This window comes from Dipodomys merriami, unplaced genomic scaffold (assembly GCF_024711535.1).
Source record: "Dipodomys merriami isolate MVZ:Mamm:240054 unplaced genomic scaffold, mDipMer1.0.p SCAF_266, whole genome shotgun sequence".
Lineage (NCBI taxonomy): Eukaryota > Metazoa > Chordata > Mammalia > Rodentia > Heteromyidae > Dipodomys > Dipodomys merriami.
The window spans coordinates 1,626,611-1,634,436 of record NW_027204115.1 but is presented as its reverse complement, the minus strand read 5'-3'; positions in this window follow the sequence as shown (position 1 = coordinate 1,634,436).

Genomic DNA, 7,826 nt, shown 5'->3' with positions numbered 1-7,826 from the left:
CCTACCATTCCCCAGGCTCCTGGGCTGACCAGGGCAGCAAGACTCTTTCCACAGCAATCCTTGCAACAACGCTTTAGAGCTGTTGTGGGTGGGCTTTTGGTGATTTGGAGTCCCAACTTCGATCTGGCCACTTTCCCCTTTTATTAAAGACACACAGGGAAGGGAAGAAAAAGGACATTTATTGTATGAAAGCAATTAGGAGATAGCACTTCAGCACATCTTTAGAATATAATGAACTATTGGCTGTCTTTCTCTTCACCTTTCTCCTCAGGCCTGAAGTATGTCTAAGGTTGCTGGAGCATCAGCATATGAAGGTCTAGGGCATCTGCATTGGAGTGACCTGTCACTTTGTTCAGGAACTAACTTGGGAGGTGGAGGCCTTCACTGGTGTCCCTTCAATCTGTGCACAACCCCACAAGAATTTTCCCCACTCATCCTCAATTCCACATGGTTCAGCCAGGTACTCTTAGAATACCTTGCATATAAATCTACCATGACCTCATGCATTGCCTTGGATTGGAAAGCGTGTAGGGGAGGCTGATCATGTCTACTTTTCTTGTGTACATCTATCTAACCTAACAATAAAATGTAAGCTTTAGGTTAAACCTAAATTACCTGCTTTAACGTACTCCCTTGTGGTCCACTCTTCTGCCTCATACCACAACTAGCAGTTTTAGGAAGTAGAAACAGTTCCTGAAAGTTGTTGGAAACAAGGAGATCAAGTGATTATAGAGGTCCTAACAATGTGGCACCTACCTTTTCATTCTATCATAAGAAACAAAATGGAGAAAACTGTTGCCCCCAAAAAATCTTCCAAAGCTGAAAGTCTTATTGAAGAGGAATTTCCCTCGTGGTAGTCCAAGAACAAAGCAGAGCACAAATATAAGCAGTGAATACAACAAGACCACCTTTGGTGAAAGGAACCTGAGGAGGTACACAAAGACCATGCTGATGGTGAGCCTCCCTTTGCTTCTCACTGCCTTTCTTTCCAATGTCGCTCAATGCTGCAATATCATACCAAAAACTTAAAATCAATGAGGCTGAAAATACCACCAAAACTCAGACTATGACTTTACCATACACTTGTGGAAATCAAATGTATACACACCTCCAAGCCCTTGTGACCCAGTTTTCACTCAATGTCAATGACAAGGCTTCACATATCCCAACAGATCAAATATCAATACCTTTGAAACTATTAGTAATATAAATTTTATGATCAAAATGTATAAGGGTATCACTGAAAAGGAATATCCCTGAAAAGGATATGTTTAGGAATAAAGTATTAAATAAAATATGATACTTATTTTTTAACAGAGTAATACAATTCAGAAATTATGTAGAAAATCATTGTTATTATATTTAGTGCTTCCAAAAATGTTTTCTTGGTCTTTAATACTTATCAACAGAATGAAAAACAAATAAAAATAATACTACCAAAATTTCTGCTTGTGGTTGTCTTGTTTTTGTCTAATATCACATTTCAGATGTTACCCAAAACTCAAGAGAGACTTGTGTAAGTTAGTGACTATACTATTGTATTTGAAGATCAGGTAAAACAAAATCAGTGACATTGTGGTTGTGTTACACTTAAAAAACTTTATATCTGGATGCCTTTCTCAGGCTTCTAGGACTTAGATAACTAAGTACCTTGAGGGTGCTTAGAAAGTACTTAGGTACTTAGAAGACCGGATTCTGAGACTTGCAGCTTGAAAACATCCTAAGTAGAAAAGTCCATGAAACTCTTCTTCAATTAACAAGGAACAAGCCAGAAGTGGAGGTTTGGCTCAAGAGGTACAATGCCAACTACGTTGAAGTTAGAAACTGAACAAGAGCATAGTACTGGCACAAAAATACATAAAATAACAATATTCTCATGTGAACTTTTCAAACCTATTATTAAAAACATGACTTAAAAAGTTGTAATTTTACAAACTTCCTGAGAATATAGCTGATACCGAAAACTCCATACAACAAAACTTTCAGTTACTGCTACATCCATTCTTTGCAAGACCCCATCTACATGGCATTTTTCAACTGAGTCTATAAGGGGCCAGGGAGAATCGCATTCTGCCTAGTTGGGTTCTGGCTGTTCTCCGAAGTATGTCATTTCAATAATACCATGGTAAAACAGAGCCACGAATGTAAGAAAAATCAGACTCTGGGCATTAGAACAAATTGGAAATTATAAATAAAATCTTCAACAGGATCTACATTTATAACGAACTTCCACTTGTATACAAAATGCATTCACATATGTAACACATTTCCATGATATGTGTGTGTGTGTGTGTGTGTGTGTGTGTGTGTGTGTGTGTGTGTGTGTGTGTGTGTGTGTGTACCTATTTCAGTTTATCTATGTGCTGGTTAAATGAAAGTAAAAGTCTCTCAGACTTGTATAGCTTAGCTGGCTTTGAACATTGATACATCTTAGCTTCCTAATTAGGATTACAGGCATGAGCAAGTGGCCCTTGGCACACACATGCTTTCCAACTAATCTCTTTGCTATAACCAGAATCGTGCAAGATGACAGGAAGTTTCTCTTCCAGTACTGCCACCCTGTGCCCTCTCTTCTGCCACAACCCAGCAAACTCCATCCACTCTATCTTCTCCCTTGAATGAGCAGCTCCAGTCTTTGAAGTGATTATGGGAACAGATTTGCAACAGGATATAATCAAGAGAGACTCACCTGGCCTCTCTGCATGGGGATGAAGAATTGGATGAGGGATCAGTAGTCATGCCTACTCTGGCTCTTCCCATACAGTATCTGCTAAAAGATCCAGACTTACAGTAAGAAACCCCCATCTGTATATGATACTAGGCAGATTTGGAGGTGTTTCAATGTTCTGCTCCTTTTCAGAGGTGGATTTGTAAACATGGCCCAGGAATCCCATGGATCCTCTGTGCTGCCAGCACTAAAGGTGTGGAACTGACTGGATACCTCAGGATGGGCGTGGAAGTGGTAGCTGTGGGGAGGTTAGTCTGATGGAGGTGGGGCATGCTATGTTCTCTGATCCTTCCTGCAGAGGGACCAACAGCCAGAATCCCTCTGCCTGCCTGGATACTTCTTCATAGATATGTACTGCAAGAAAACTTAGGTTTCTTCCTTGTTTCCATTGTTATTCATGGAAGATCTGGCTCTGAGAGTCCGGCCCCTATAGAGGAGTAAGGATGGCAACCATTCTACCTAGACAATTGCCATCGACTGAGGGTGACCTGGTGAGCATTGGCAGAGGCCCAGACTGTGAAGTTACTTGGGGGGGAAAAATGTTAATGCAACTAAGCATTTTCTTCCTCCCACCCCTCCCTTCCCTTCCCTATTTTGAAATTTAGCTTCTTTCTTTCCTTCATTTCCTACTGTCCTTCTTTTCACTTTTTTGTGTGGTTGCCAGCAGTGAGATCAGAATTCAGGACTCCACACCCATTCTCGGTGTTGTTCTCTCAAAGCTGGGGATCTATGGGCTGGGAATGTGGCTTACTGGTAGCCACATGCATGCCTAGCATGTATGAAGCCCTGGGTTCAATTCCTCAGTACAACATAAACAGAAAAAGCTGGAAGTGGTACTGTGGTTCAAGTGGTATAAAGTACTAGCCTTGAACAAAAGAAGCTGAGTTCAAGCCCCAGGACTGGCAAGAAAAAAAAAAAAAGGTGTGATCTAGCTCATGAGCCATGCCTCAACTTGATGATTGTTGTGTGTTCTCATACCAAAGCTTCTCATAATAATTTGCATTTCCAATCTAATGCTTCTTTAACTTCCTGCTGGAATGTTTTTGTTCCTACTGCTGCAAGACTAGGCATAACAAGTCAACTTATTACCACTACCCTTGCTAGTGGCAGACACCATTGAGGATTCCAAGTTCACAGGGGGTGCTGACTGGCAAAATAAGTGCCAGGGGAAAAGAATAAATGACACATTTTCCTGAGGAATTTCATATATTCCAGGCTTTTAGATTCCTTTCTAATTTTGCTTTGCATAAGGTTGTTGCTTTGCTACATTTCACTATTCCACTGCCTCTTAATTCGTAAGAACCCTAAACAGCATCACAGATAAACATGTTACAGCATTGGAATGAGTGTGTGAGGGGCTGTAGAGCTCAGCATGGGGGAAACCCTTTCTAAATCTACAGGAGCTTTCTTAGAACAGAGATGAAATTTGACCATTGGTCCCAGATGAAGTAAGAGGTCAAGATCTATCCACACAGCCTGACTAAGATATGGAGTCATAATGCACTCAAAGTGAGGTCAAGTCAGCAGCTGGATCTGTGTCCTAGTACACCCATGATTACTGGGCAAAAGCTGTGAAGCCAGATCGTCAGAATGCTGCATGTGAATTATATTATTGGGGTCTAGAGCAGAATTAAAGGCAGAAAGGATTATTTGATTACTTTGACTATAATTTCCACTATTTTTTCAAACGTATTGGTAATTAACACATTTATATCTGTTCCTTTCTCATTTATTCAATTATCCTACAGTATTATTCAATTATTCAATTATAATTGAATTATTATTCAATTATTCAACACAATGAATAACTAGAAAGATGACCAACAGCTTGCATGATATGAAACATTAACGTATGTATTAAAACAAATGTCTGTAAGTGCTTAGTTTTCATCTGTCTTTAGTTTTCAAGTTGTGCTGAGGACATTAGTGTGCAGACCAGGTATATTTGGAGTAGAAACTCGGCAGCAAATGCCACCTCTCTACCAGCAGCAGATGAGTTTGAAGTTTTGTTTTCATGTTTGTTGGCCCTCGTGAGGACTCCCCTGGTTCAAATCCTGGAGCACATTTCTTTTTTTGGGGGGGGGGGTCCGGTCATGGGGCCTGAACTCTGGGCCTGGGCGCTGTCCCTCAGCACTTCAGGTCAAAGCTACTGCTCTACCACTCGAGTCACAGCACCACTTCCGGCTTTTTTCTTTTTGCTTATGTGGTGCTGAGGAATCGAACCCAGGGCCTCATGCATGCAAGGCAAGTGCTCTACCACTGAGCCACCTTCCCAGCCCCCCTGGAGTCCATTTCTTGTTGAGCACTCTTACCCTTTTCCCTTGTTGTTCTCCCACTATCCCTTCCCTCCCCCACCTCCCTCACTCCCCACTTCGAAGTTGTTGGGCATTTACTCAAATGATCACAAACATGGCCATACTAAAGCAACCAGCACAACTACGTTTATTGCAGCATTTTTCATCATAGCAAAGATATTGAACCAACCCAGATCCAGATGCCCCTCAGTAGATGAATAGATCAAGAAAATGTGATACACACACACACACACACACACACACACACACACACACACACACACAGATACATAATGGAATTCTGTGCTTTCATCATAAAGAATGACACCATCCCATCATTAGGAAATGGAACAATTTGAAAAAAATAATATTAAGTGAAGTATGCTAGACCAAAATAAATATAGGACCCATGGCTTCCCTCATTTGCAATAATTAGTGTACGTCTAGGATAATTTTATCAGATGAGAAGAAAAGCTCAAAAGCTCTGTACATATGTCCATATAAAATAATGCTAAGTGAAACAAACCCCAAAATATGGACACAAGAACTTTTTCTTTGTTTTTTTCTTTGTTTCTTTGTTTTTTCTTTGTTTTTTTGTTGTTTTGAATGTACTATATGATTTTTTTTGTTTCCTTTGTATGGTCTTCCCTCTATGGTACATCACCTGTTGTCACTGTACTTGATTTGTGATAGCAAAATGTACACTAATAGCAGAAGAGATGCTGTGTATACTAATATTTGTGTGTGTGTGTGTGTGTGTGTGTGTGTGTGTGTGTGTGTATGAGAGAGGAAGGGGGAGGGAGAGAGAGAGAGAGAGAGTGTCTTGGGGCTTGACCTCAGGGCCTGAACACTATCACTGAACTTTATTTTGCTCAAGGGTAGTGCTCTATCACTTGAGCCATAACTTCATTTCTGATTGTATGCACACATGTGCACACACACACACACACACACACACACACACACACACTTAACTAAAGACTTTCCTACTCAAGCTGGCTTTAAACTGAGATACTCATATCTCAGCTTCCTGATTAGCAAGGATTACACCAGCACCCAGCTTTTGAGCTTGAAAGATAGACTTTAAGGCATTTTATTCCTTTCCAGTGTTTACAAAATGAATCCTTAATACAGATTATAAATCAGACACTAACTATGCTCTTTTACAAACTAGGATAAAAGATATCTCATTTGGAAAAAAAAAGAATTTAAACAAATTGTTTAAATAGGTATACAGGTGGACCCATTGTAACAATGAGATGTACAAGACGTTTTATGTCAAAAAACGAACTTTACAACTTTGGCAGGGTGGGAGGGGGTGGGGGTTGGAGGATGGGGGTGGGAGGGGGTGGATGGGAGGGCAAGGATGATAAGGGGAAACAAAGGAGGAGGCAACAATGCTTGATAAGAAGTGTACTCTTTACCTTGCTCATGTAATTGTAACCCCTCTGTATGGTATTTTCACAATAAAAAACTTAATAATGGCTGTGTGCTGGTGGCTCACACCTGTAATCCTAGCTACTCAGGAGGCTAAGATCTGAGGACCGTGGTTCAAAGCCAGCCCGGACAGGAACTTCCGTGAGACTCTTATCTCCAATAAAACACTATAAAACTGGAAGTGGCGCTGGGGCTCAAGTGGTAGAGCACTTGCCTTAAGCTGAAGAGCACAGGGACAGCACCCAAGCCCAGAGTTCAAGCCCCATGACTGACAAAATAATAAAAATAATAATAACAATAATAAAAGAATTTAATGTTTTATTAGCATAAAGTAAAAGGAGTCTCATTATAAGATACCATACAGGCATATAATAGTTTGATCATATTAACCTCTTCTTTTTTGTTGTTGTTGTTGTTGTTGTCATCGTCATTTTTTGGGGGGGGGGTCCGGTCATGGGGCCTGAACTCTGGGCCTGGGCGCTATCCCTCAGCTCTTCAGCTCAAGGCTAGTGCTCTACCACTTGAGCTACAGCGCCACTTCCGGTTTTTTCTTTTTGCTTATGTGGTGCTGAGGAATCAAACCCAGGGCTTCAGGCATGCAAAGCAAGCGCTCTACCACTGAGCCACCTTCCCAGCCTGTCGTCGTCATTTTTAATGTACTGTGATATTTTCCTTTTTTTTTTATTGTGAGAATACCGTACAGAGGAGTTACAATTACATGGGCAAGATAACAAATACATTTCGTATTAAGCATTGTTGCCTCCTCTTTGTTTCCCCTTCCATCCCTTCCCATCCTCTCCCCTCCCCTCACCTGATCCCCCCTCTCCCCCCAACCAAAGTTGTAAAGTTAGTTTTTCGACATAACAACTTGCACATCTCATTGTTGCAATAAGTCCACCTGTATCCCTAGTTAAATGATTTGTTTTTTCCCTTCCCCTCCACAAATTATACCGACATCAAATATAGTGAAAGCATGGGTTATATCGTGGGGGAGGGACATACAAACACTTTCTTCTTCCCTTATTATAACATTTTAGTGGATTTCATTATGCTATTCACACACACACACACACACACACACACACACAGAGCATGCTACACATATAATGCATTTTGAATATGTTCATGCAATGCTCCTTTTGCGATCATGTAGTATTTTATTTCGGTCCAGATTCCTATGAGCAAAAACATCAGATAATTTTCTTTGTGCTTGATTTAGTCTCACAAAATATTATTCTTTCAGGCTTAGTGCAATAGCTTTGAAGTTTCCGACAATTTTATTCCACATGAATTACTTTTCCTCAGAGTACTAATTCAGCTTGTACCTTGTTATGTCCTGTCCAATGTTTATATTTGTTTTTCTGATC